Source organism: Haemorhous mexicanus, chromosome 6, assembly GCF_027477595.1.
Source record: "Haemorhous mexicanus isolate bHaeMex1 chromosome 6, bHaeMex1.pri, whole genome shotgun sequence".
Taxonomy (NCBI): Eukaryota; Metazoa; Chordata; class Aves; order Passeriformes; family Fringillidae; genus Haemorhous; species Haemorhous mexicanus.
In genome coordinates this window covers 20,771,566-20,783,834 of record NC_082346.1, presented here as the reverse complement: position 1 = coordinate 20,783,834, position 12,269 = coordinate 20,771,566, and the positions used below count along the sequence as shown (strand labels likewise).

Below are 12,269 nucleotides of genomic sequence, written 5' to 3'. Positions count from 1 at the left end.
CAGGCCTAGGAGTGATGCTGAGCACATTACTGCCTACCTGTCACCTTACCTGGGGGTTCTGCATCCCTCTTCCCAACAGAGGCTAGGACACAGGCAGCTCCCTGCTCTGCACAGGCTGAATGCTCACACTGCCTGGAAGGGTACCTTGGGCACAGCCCAAGGGTTGTGTCTCCCTAAAACTGGTTGTGTCTCCCTGAAACTGCCCCTCAGCAGTAAGCATGGACCTCACTCCTATACCTCCGTCTTCCCAAGTTCCCACTGGTTCTTCTCCTCCTCAAAGAAAACCCTGCCATCACTCAAGCTGCATTGTACAATATCTGTGGGTTGAAGTAACTTCTTCCCCCATTCTCAATGGTGTGATGATGAATGAATGTTTCAATAGTCAGCAAATGATCCAGTTGCAGAAGGACAGGTTTGTCTTTCCCTCCTGTGTCTGCAGATGCTGACGGAGATGATGGAAGAATTATGACCTGGGAAACAAAGCCTTTGTTGAGCCACAGGAGAAACACTAGAGGCTTTCCCTCCAGCTGCTTTTATTACCCTTCTCCTGGAGGAGATGGGAACCAAACACCAGGAGAGCTCAATGAGCTAAAACCCACCTTTCTCAGTGCCCAGAAAAGAATCGAAAGCCAGAGAATTCACCTCCTCCCTATTCTCTCTCAGGGGAATCCACACAAAGAATTTGCTAGAACAGTCCTTGTGCTTCTGGGTGTGACCTGAAACCTGCTGAAGCACATGCAAGAGCTTGGGGATGGCCTGAGTTCCTGGCTTTGGTGCTTGTTAGGATGTTCCCTGGCAGGAAATGCAGGGGATGCTGAGGCTGGTGAAGGATGTCTCTGCCCTTTTTGCTTGGCATGATGCTTTCAGGAAGACCCCTACTGTTAGGAAGAAAGTTTATGCTGGCAGGAGATCCCCCAGTCAACCAGGCAATTTGAAGTCAGATGCTTGTCATTCAGCCCAACAGCAAAGGTGTCATTTCCTATCCAGCCACTGCTGGCATCTCTCTGCTCTTGGTACCCGCTTCGCTGCACTTATCAGGAGTCTCTAAAGGACAAAGTCTAGTGTTTGTTCGAGGTTTCAGAGAGGTTTATGTCACGTGGACCTTCTGTAGACCTCTTGCCCTGGGCAAAGCACCCAGTACACTCTTGTCTGTGTTGGGGAAATATTAGATTTATAGGCCAAACAGAGCCTGGCCAAAAGGTTATGTGCTTCTGTCTCCCTGTCAACCCTTTGGCTGCCCTCACTGCAGGAATAACAAAAGGCATCCCTGGAAAAATCTATTGCCCTTTCCCCAGCAAGCAGGACCAGGCCATCCTGCTCATCGAGATACACACAGATCCAGAGGAAATGATATGAAATGGGGCTGAGAAAGCCAACAACAAACACCAGTGAGAAATACCTGTGTGTGTCTTGCCACGGGAACAGTGGAAGACTCCTGGCATGAAAGGCTTGCCCATTTGGTTATTTGTACAGACTCAGGCTGATTCCTTAAAGATGCCTTGAGGAGTGTGGCAGTGACATCTGCCCTGTGTTCCCCTCTTTATCACAGTTTTCCATTATCCTTTCTCAGTTCACTCAAATTTATCTCCTCTTTTTTTAGATCCTCTCCCTCGTTTGGTCTTTGTAGCAGGGAGGGAAAGCACGGTGATGTCCATCTTGCCCCTGCTGCTTTTGGGCACAGCTGGCATGAAAGCATGAAGTGCAGGTCTTCTATCCTGGGGTCTGAGGAAGTTGAGATGTGTCTCTGCATTTAAGATTACTTCATTTTAAAACTAAATTTATACACATAACCCTAGAGTAAACTTACAAAAGAATACTTAAATTAAGGCCATTAGTGTAAAACTTAAAACTCTGCCTCTTCCCCTTCTAGCAGTTTCCTGTTCTGTCCTCTCTGCTCTTATGATGCCTCTGTACATATGCTTAATGGTGATTAAATACAATAAACTTCTAAGAGTAGTGACAGATGTTTTTCTAACTTGACTACGTGATTCCTACCAGAAAATTCATTCCTTAAATTCATCTGTGGAGATCAAAACGGCAAGTTGTAAGCATGTGCCCAGCTCCATTTGTTGCAGTGAGTGATTTGTTTATATCCTACTTGATCCATTGCTGGAAGCCATTTGTTCCCTGAGCTTGTGTGCAAACTTGAAGTAAGGGTTTGTAGGGTGAGGAAATGCAAAACTTGGGTCATTCCTGAAGAGTCAATGGGCTGATTAAGCACTGGGGAGCAAAGTATCTGTGGAGCTAGAGTGGAGAACCTGACACTGCGGCTTAACTGATGCCTCAGGAGCTTAAAAAAAAAAAAAAAATAAAAGGAGGTCAATTAACAGGTGCTGGTAGCAAGCTGTTAGTGAGGTGGCTGAGCAAGGTTTGGGTTTTTCAGCAAATACAGGCAATTGCTCACCCTGACTTGTATGCGTGCACACACACATATGGATGTTCCATACTGTGGCAGCTCATTATAGATTCCCACCAGAAAACCATTAGGGAGGAAATTCTTGCTGTTGTGATGTGGTCGCCTTGTTCTTGTAAGAGAAAAGCTGTTGTTTCCATTTTGCAGTGGTTTTGTTTTTTGGGGAGTGGAGAGCATTATAATGAAATAGTGCTGTGAGTGTATGTGTAATATATTATCCCTGTGGATACAGCCTTTCACTGTGGGTCCAGCGAAAAGGGAGCCCCAAAAAATGGACCTTCCCAGATATGTTCATCAATCAACACACCTGCAGAAAAAGTACTGTCAGAGGAATTTTTTTCACATCCCTGCTTTTCTTCATCTTCTGTCTCAGCCTGCCGCAGTGTTTACCTGCCCGTCTGCAGAGGGCGATCCAGCATCAGTTTGACCAGATTTATGGACCTCTGGTTTTCCCTCATCCCGAAGTGTTCCTTGGTCACCAAGACATTGCAGGGTTGAGGGCTGAGATGGGGCCACAGCTAGAGGGGAAAACGAGAGGACCAGAGCAGAAACACAGGTGTATTTCACAGCGCAGTCTCTTCATGCCAGCTGTGCAGCAGCTGATGAAATGGGAGACCACAATGGATTTCACTTTCCTGTTAAATCCTGCTGCACTGGAAGACTTGAATAATTTGCTGAAACTTTCAAGGCCACTGTAGGGACAGCTGGTTATTTCATTAGTTTGTATAGGACTCAGAACTGTAAGTTAAAATCAGCTTTAAAAGACAAGAATGAAATCTTGAAGTGAAAAGAACCCCAACAACCATACACTCGTCTGGTTTTCAGAATTCAGTTTGCATTTAGAATTGCCTTTTTGCAGAAAGGAATAGTAGATGTCCTCTGCCAGTAGAAGCATTTCTCTCTAGTCTCCATGAGAATATCCATGAGAATTCATGGGTATTTGTGCCCCAAAAAAATCACTTTGTATCCTAGAGTGATTGGAAAAGACCTCAAAATGATCATGTACATCCCTTAACCCAGCATCACTGCGTTCATCACTAAACCATAGCCCAGATTTACATCCACATGCCTTTTGAACACTTCCAGGGATGGTGATTCCAACACTTACCCGGGCAGTCTGTTCCAATGCCTGATCATCTTTTCAGAGAATATTTTTTTTCCTAATATCCAATCGAAACCTCCCATGACACAACTTGAGGCCATTTCCACTCATCCTGTAACTTGTCACCTGTGAGAAGAGACCCCTTCACCTCGCTAAAACTCCTTTCAGGTAGTTGTAGAAGTGATGGGGTCTCCTGAGCTTCCTTTTCTTCAGGCTAAAAACTCCAGTTCCCTCAGCTGCTTCCCATAAGACTTGTGCCATAAAACCCCCACTGCATCCTCTCTTTAATCCAGTTCTTCCTTGGATTATCAGAATTAAATTGCTGCAAAGGTTTGGGGGTGGGATATTTTGGAATCTCCTCAGGTATAGGCTGGGGCCGGTGAGCAGTTGAAAGCTGAATTTCATTCTTTGTCATTGAAATTTGCCAGAAAGGTCATTTCCTTGTGCATGTAACTGAGGAAAGTGCTCAGAATTGTTTTCTTCCATTGATTTCCAGTTCAGTTTGTGGTAGGAAAGGAAATGCCAGCTGAGTGTAATCCTGTGAGGTTGTTTTTTTTCCATGATACACCACCAGTTTTTTAAAAACAGCTTCTCTTTTTCAAAAAGCTTTTGGTTGTTTATTGTGGCTTGTTGTATCAGAATAGGAGCAGAATGAGAAGCACTTGCTTGCACTTTGCACCTGGATAAATTCAGGGAGCAAGGTCTTGACCTTTTCTTTTTAATAAATGGCACCTACATCAATGACTCCTTGAGGTGTTTTGATTTCTTCTTAAATTTACAGAAGACAAACAAGAGTTTTGGCTCTACCAGAGGCCTCCAGGTGAAGGGATCTCTAAATGCATTCCTGCTCTTGGATGGGATGAGAAAAGGAGGGCTGGGGCCAGAGCTGTGTGGGAAGAACTGGATGCAGTGGGTGCTGCTCACTGTCGTGGCCTTGTCCAATGTTCAATAAGGAAACAAAAGACCCTCTTGCAGAGCTAGGAGCACACAGACAGTGTTCTGCCTGCCTTAAGCACGGGATAGGCAAAAGTATCTGTGTAGTTGTACTGGGAGCAGCTGAGGTCACTCGCTCTGCTGAGCCTGGAGGAGACTGAGGGGAGACCTCACTGCAGTTACAGCTTCCTTATGAGGGGAAGAGGAGGGGCAGGCACTGATCTCTCTCTAGTGCCCAGTGACAGGATCCAAGGAAATGGCCTGAATCTGTGTTGGAGGAAGTTTAGGTTGGATATTAGAAAAAGGTTTCTCACCCAGAGTGTGGCTGGGCACTGAAAAAGGCTCCCCATGGAAGTGGTCATGGCACCAAACGTGACGGAGTTAAAAAACCATTTGGACAATTCTCTTGGGCACAGGGTGTGACTTTTGTGGTGTCCTGTGTGGGGCAAGAGTTGGACTCCATGATCCTTGCGGGTCCCTTCCAACTCGGCATATTCTGTGGTCTTTAAAAATGTCAAGGAAGCAAATAAGAATACAAAGAATTTAAGGAGGCAAACCCACTACGGCTGTGGTTTTCAATGGAAGCAGGCGGCAGGATAGCAACCAAGGGCACAAAAAGTAACTGGAGAATGCGGGCATCGATCCCGCTACCTCTCGCATGCTAAGCGAGCGCTCTACCATTTGAGCTAATTCCCCACCCTGCTAGCACTTCAACCCAGCATAGCCATATTCACTTCTCGCGAGACGCCGTGCGCCGCCGGCAGTTACACGTCCCAGTCGGGGGTCCCAGTGCGCCTGCGCGGGAGCGCGACGGCCGGGGCTCGGCGGCGGGCCGGGCTGGGTGCGCGCCGGGAGAGGAGGATGCGCCCCGCGGTGAGACCTGGAGCGGGAACGGGGCGGGAATGGGAATGGGAATGGGGCGGGAATGGGAACGAGATGGCAATGGGAGCGGGAATGGCGAGGGGCTGCGAAGGGCTGTGTGTTTTGCGGGCAGGATGCGTACGGCTGTGTGTGGGGCGGCGGTGCGTGTGGAGGTCAGAGCAGGGGGCTGCAGCGCCCGGCACGGGCTCTGCCAGCGGCCTGGGCTGGTCTTTGAGCCGCGGCGGGGCTGCGCTGAGGTCAAAACAGAACGAAACAACCAAACAAATACCCCCCCCCCCCCCCTATAAAATATCGAGCCCCCACCCCGCCCCCCAGCTGATGAAGGGCGCAGGAGCTGCCCGGATGAGCCCGGTTACTGCTCAGGGAGGCTTCGCCTACCCGGCACCTCCTCACGGCCCTCGGGGCACCGAGCCCGCACCCCCTGCGGGGGCTCGGGGTGACACTCGGCCTGGCTGGGCAGCCCGGGGAGCCCCCGGTACTTGCTGCTATCCATGCTGGGACATCCGGGCTGGGTCCCTGCGCGTGGCTGGGGCAGCTGGGATGCCCAAGAGCCTGGATGAGCAAACCTGCTCCGGGCAGTTGGTTCACCCCGCCTTGCCTTGCAATGTCTTCTTTGAAAACAACACCCACAGAAGTGAAATCTGGCACCGTGGTGAATCGTGAGGTCTTTTTCTCCAAGAAATGGTTCCGTTTGCTCTTGTGCTCCAGCTGGAGTGGTGTTAAAGGCAACAATTTCCCTGCTGGACAAGGAAGGAGATGCTAGCTCTGGAGGAGGGAACTTCAGGTTCCTGTTGATGGGGCAGATGGGGGCAAGTGCTGGAGTCTTCTGGGGAGCTACATTGATCAGATGAGATTTTGGTGCCTGTTTTGGATGCAAGAAAAGGGGATGCCCTCAATCAAGGGGTGCATAGTAAAGCAGGTGAGAACATTGAGTCATTTCTCTGCGAGCGCTATGCTGAGGAAGACGAAGCTGTTGGTGGGCTTGCAGTGTTTAATTAAAGCTATGTTCAGCAGTAGCAATATCCAGGACTCAGTTAAAAACCCGTCATTCTGGTAAATATCTTGCCTTGTGCTCAATTGCTTTTCTTCCCCTCTGATGTTCTTTAATCAGACAAGACAAAAACCAAAAAGCATTGATGGCCAGAGCAAAATACTTTCTGTACCAAAGTGATTACAAAATAACCTTGCTGTATAACCTCGGTGGTGTCTGCTTAACACCTAGCTATGTGGAGAGCAGCAGAGTCCTGGGCTGAGCTGGCCAGGCTGCAGGCAGTGATCCTGGTCACCAAGTCACTGCCATTCACTGAGCCAACAGGGAATTTGGTGAAAGTGATGGGACTTGCTGTGGCTTTTGCTCTGTCGAGTTCCTGGGTGCTTTACACATTGCTTTCCTGCAGTACTTTTCTACTTCTACCTTGGTTGTGTTCAAGCCATCATTCCATTGGTTTCAAAACCATTCTCTGCTCAATTTTACACCCTTCCTGAGGGATTTGCCTTAGTTCTGCCTGTGAGGTACAAGTTACTTTTTCTGGATGAATTTGCTGAGCAATCCTCCTCCAGACTATGAATTTCTGATTAAATACTCCTATATATCAACAGCTTTGCAAATGAAATAGGTGCAAAACATGTTTTATTTCTTTTACTTGGCAGGTTTCAGGCTCTGTGAATGAGGTCCGCTTCTTGCAGAGTTGGCTTAATAGATTCTCTGAATGCTATTTTATTGAAATACTTGGAATTTTAAATTTACTCTTCTTTTGTTCTCTTTAACATGTTGCATCTTACTTTAAAGGGCCAGTGAAGCATGACCTCAGAGCTCTTCGGAAACTCTCCTGTCTCTCATTTATCGTTTTCACGGTTGTGAGCTTCCTTCTGTTTAGTTTTTTTTTCTTTTTTTTTTTCTTTTTTTTTTTTTTTGTCAGAGAGAAGATTGGCCAACAAACATGTTCTGAAAGACATGTTTATCTTTAAGAAAAAACCCAACAGCAACCAAACAAGCAAGCAGCCGCACCCATCCAGCAGTATGATTTCTTATCTTGGAGCTTGACTCATAATTTTGATGGCTCCTTACCCTTATTGGTTTTTTTGAAAAGAAAGTTTTTGTAGCTATTCCCCTGGGTGCCACACTGGAGAGCGTTGCACTTGTATAATTTTTTTTCTCATGTCCTCCTGTCTCTTTTACATTGCCCTGAACTGCAGAACCCCACAATCCTACCCCAGGCTTCCTTTTTTTTTTTTTCTTTTTTTTTTTCTTCTTTCTTTTTTCTGATATGGAGTAAACCAGGAGACGCTTGAGAGTCTCTCCTGCTGAGGAATCTTACCTTCAATGCACACTACAGCGTTTCACCAGCTTGGTTTTGCTAAGCATCAAGCTGACTCTGAAGCTGGAAAATGTGTTTCAGGCTGTGTTTTGCATAGATGCTCTCAGATGTGAGGTTTCACCGCCTGGGTGTTATATGTGTTTTTCCTGTCACGGGGCAGTCTGCCTCTGAATCATGTTGCTGGGAGCTCCTGGCAGAGCAAATGCAGGGGCAGGGGGAAAAGAGGCTTGTCTTCAGCCTTGCTTCATCAGCCACAGCCCTCCCTCATTTGTGCCTTGTTTGGTTTAATAATGGCGTTGTACAGCAGCTTTTCCCACAGCAAAACCTCTTTTCTCCTTTTCTTTAGAGTTAAAATCGCTCCAAAGAATGTGTGTTAAGGTGGACTTTGAAACTCAAAGTCCTTTGTCAGTCCTTCACAATCATGCTGGAGTAATTCCTGTGCTTTCCCGTCCTTCATTTTAATTACAGGGGAGAGTAGTTCAGCTCCCACAGCTCAAGCTGTTTGAAGGATATGTCTGTGCTCTGCAAATAAATAAACTTTGTGCTCGCTTTCCCCCTTCGGTCTTCCACTTGCTCTGGCAGAGCTGTGCTCCTGAACAATGCTGGGCAAGTATTGTTCAGGTTTTGGTGGATCTGTCCTTGTGCTCCATCCACACTGAGATTATTGAAGTTGCCTTGCAGGTGACTGGGAATGTACTGCCTAAAGAAGCCTCCAGCTGCTCTGTGTAAAGAACAGCCCCCACAGATGCTGAAGTTGCAGAACTATCAGTGCAGCTTTATGGAAGGTTGCTTGCTGTGTCCCCTTCAGCTCTCGACAGCCTGGGACATCCCAGTTGTCCATTTTACTGGGTAGTGCAGGGGTTCTTGAAGGGGCTGGTTCATGCCACGCTGCAAATAGCTCAGCATGGCACTGCAAGAGCTGCTGTGTGGTGGAAGGCAGATTCTAGAATGTGCAAGATACTCTCGTGTACTGAGGGAAGCAGTCTCAGCTGGTTTGCTACCATACACCTCCCCGTTTGAAGTAGCAGTGGGTATTTCTGAAGAAAGTATTCAGACTGGAGTGCTTGCTCTGATTTTCAAGGTGGGTGAGTGCTCTCTGTAGCTGTGGGTTTGCTTTGACACCCTCAGCTTAATGTATTTGTAGAGGGACCGGTGTAGATTGTTCTCCCTAAATGTCTGCTCGAGTGCCAGCCGCGCTTGCCGGCTCCGCATCCCGCCGGGCTGCTCCTGCGCGTGCCATCCCCCTCTGCCCTGCAGAAGAGCTAAATGGGGGTTGCAAGAAAGCTGGCTAGAAGCCTGGATGTTCCTAGAAAGATATTGATTGCCCTGGACAGTTCGGGGTTGTTCCTTTTGTTTCCCTGGCTCTCGTCACGGGGTCGGGTTCGTTCGGGCGGCAGCTCACTGGAGGATGGAGAAACAGTGCCGGCTTTGCGGGCTGAGGCTGGAGCGGAGCCATCCCAGCCCGCCTCTCTCAAGTGTTAAGTCTGAAGCAGCCTGCCTGGTAATTCCATTAATGAGAGCCTAGTGCCAGAGAGATAAATGTAATTCCACAGTAAAGCTAATGCTCGGGCTCAGATGGAGAGGATTTGCTGGTTCTCCCGGGTGCACTGCTGTGAGTAATGTACTCCAGTATTACCCACAGACCATGTTTAAAGTCTACATGTCACTGCAAAAACTGGGCGGTGATAAAAACATCTGCTGCTAAATCTTCATGTGAGGAAAACCTTAGCTGCCGAGTGTAGCTGTCTCTTTGCAATGGGTTTTACAGGGAATAAAAGTTTCCTGCTTAACTCCTGACATGCAGGATGGCACCATGCTAAGCAGCCAGCTGATGCAGGAGACAGCTTGCATAAGCTTTGGCCAGGATAAGCTCTCTGTGTATAATCAATGCAGAGCAGACATTATATACCCTTTGTGTGTCACACCAGAAGGCTTGCGAGCACCTCAGAGCCAGCCACCACAACTGCAATAGCACAAGCTTCTCTACATTTTTGGCCATGAGGCCCATGCTTGAATTCAGAGCTTACAGTCCTGGCTAGCTTGGTTTGATTTCTTTTTGAAGTAATTTTTTTTTTCTGATTTCTCACTTTTCTTTTGATTTGCAGATCACCTCTTCTTGTTACAGTTGTATAATACCTTTGTGGCACCATCATCAAGTCTTGTGTTGAAAAGGAGTAGTTAATTGGGATATTTTTAGCTCTCATTGTGGCTTGGATCCTGGAAATTATACACAGAAGCCAGCACCATTCAGCTTTCTGCAGAGGAGCTTCCCATGCTGCAGGCAGGAGCTGAGCAGTTCTGTCTGACAGGGTGGGACCTCACAGTGCCAGTGAGCTCCAGTGCTGTGGTACCCTAAAGTTCAAGCAAATAAATTACTTGCTTGATCTTTTGGAGCTTAGTGAAGGATTTTCCTTGTCATCAGTCCAAGGTGGGAGAAAAAAGTTCAATGAAGAAGAAGCAGGTGCTGTGGATACTCAGCCTCTTTTATGTCCCCATCACTCCAACTTTGCCTGAGTGTCCATCAGTACATATCTGATCTCCTTAGTTAGGACTTGAGCCCCTACTGGAGTCCTGACAGCAGAACTAAAGCCAGCTTGCTCAAAATGCTTGTTTGTTGGTGTATTCAGCAGCTTGCTGGTGCCTCTTGCTGCAAGAGGTGTGGGGGAGAGTGGCTCATTGAACAAAGTGAGGTGCGTGCTTTGCTGCTGACCTAGCAGCAGCTGGGACAGCGAGCCGAAGTCTGCAGCCTGCTCCTGCATCTCTTACTTCTCTTTGCAGCAGCTGTGCAGACATGCCTGCCTTCTTCATGCACATACTGTGGGCCAATTCACTCACCAGAAATCAGGATCAAAAGCAGATTGTCTTGAGTTTTTAAATCTCGTGCCTCCCCTAGCCTACAGTGTTGTTCATTAATCAGTGAGGGACATGCATGTGAGAGCCACATCTGCGGCTCACCACCGCCATGGCAGGATGTTGGGGGGATACAGTACCAGTCAGAGCTATTGCAGTTGTTCTTTCAAAAAACTTCTGTTTGCATCATAGCTGACTACAGAAGTTTTAGCTTAGTAGTGTGGTTTTCTCACCCCAAGTTAAAGTTTTTGAGTGTCTCCTTTTAAAGCTGTGACATCTAATTTGGACTTGCATGGAGCAAGGTAGCACTGATAGTGAGTTGTGTCCTGTGAAACATTTCAATACAGAGTAGATGAAGGAGCAGGTAGGAAAATGACCTGCATATTTAGAAATTCAGTTTCTTGAAAAACAGTGGTGCCTTGTTCTTACAGTATCTCTCCTCCCTCCCCCTTCAGTTTCATGAGTCAAAAGTGATCATGAAAGTGTTGATATATGACTGGGAGGATTTATCAGGAAGGATGTAATGTGTTCGTTCCTCTGGTGGTAACAAAGTGGGTTAGAAGTGTTACCTGTGCTGTTGCTGCTGCTTATGATGCTAGCCAGATAAAGTAACTGAAATTAGCTCAAAGCCTTGCTATTTTCTTTGCCCCTTGACTTTCTGTATAAGTTTCACTGGGAAACCTATGTCTGACCTGCAAGGCATTAATTTGTTTGGTGGCTCTTGTGGCCTAGGTGCACAGTTGAGCCACCTTGGTGCTGCCAGTCTAGGTGGCCTGGCACTGGATCTTTTCTTTACCAACGTATTTTTGAGCTACAGCTGCATTCCCATCAGGTTTGCTGCAGAGCTGACCAGGCTGACAGTAGCTATGGTAGACAGACACCCACCACTTGGCTCCCTTGGATAGAGGGCTGGTAGGACCATCACCTGACCTCCCAGAGATGCTTCAAATGTCTGGAGGCTGAGCAGAGCCTGATGCATTGTCTTCTGCCTGCTTTGAGTTTATGGTGTAAATCCCCCAGCAGGCTCGGCAGGGGTGACCTGATGGCTGTGCTTTGATACCTCTCTGTGGTAAAGAGATCTGGCTGGAGTTTGCTCAGGATTTCTTTCCCCAGCTGTGAGAGAAAGATGCCATGAGGTGCCACAGGTGGAACTTGAATTTGGAGTGGGAAGTGGGCATATGTAACATATAGCTGAGAAAACCAATAAGCTTCACAAGATCTTAACCACTGAAGGGGCTGAACTTGTTTCCAGTTGATGTGTTTAAAATGTGATTAGTCACCTCCTAAAGCAGGGTGCTGTAATCCAGTTTCTGTGGAAAAAATTGCACCATACATTTGTCAATGCACAAGGGGTGGACTCAGCTCAGCAAGTATGTGTGCTTTCAGGCTGGTCTATACAACCCTTCAGTTGTTCTAGCCCTCTACAGACTTGTGAGAACTCAGGGAGTTTTCTTTCCTGCAGCCTTTCCCTTGCCATGATTTAACATCTGAAAGTCGGGATGGAAATTGTTGTCATCTCACCCTCTTGTGTCCCAGCACTCAGTCAGATGGCTGGCAGAGGCTTAATGGCAGCCAGAGCTTTTCCTTCCAGCAGACTGGAGGGAACAGGAGGGAGAAGGGGCAGGGGGTATCTTTGCCTTTCTTTGGAAGTGGGCTGTTGTCAGCCTGCTGTGTGTCCAAGGAAACAGTTTTTCAAGGTTTTTGTCTGGATTTTACAGGGATCTCTTCCCTCACTGCTTTCCTGCCTTGGGCATGGATGCTAGCTGGATCT

General features: G+C 47.5%; 1 protein-coding gene and 1 non-coding gene across 3 annotated transcripts in view; one reads left to right on the top strand and one right to left on the bottom strand.

Annotated features, from left to right (window-relative positions):
* Positions 1-5,071: 5,071 nt before the first annotated feature.
* TRNAA-AGC (transfer RNA alanine (anticodon AGC)) lies at positions 5,072-5,144 on the bottom strand. Its single transcript has one exon. It is a non-coding gene; the product is annotated as a tRNA-Ala (tRNA).
* A 92-nt stretch (positions 5,145-5,236) lies between these two features.
* LOC132328869 (USP6 N-terminal-like protein) overlaps positions 5,237-12,269 on the top strand; it is a 76,195-nt gene continuing 69,162 nt past the window's right edge. For both annotated transcript variants that reach the window (XM_059849162.1, XM_059849163.1), the window contains exon 1: positions 5,237-5,321. The gene's annotated coding sequence lies outside the window, so the exon portion shown is untranslated. The remainder of the gene's footprint in view (positions 5,322-12,269) is intronic.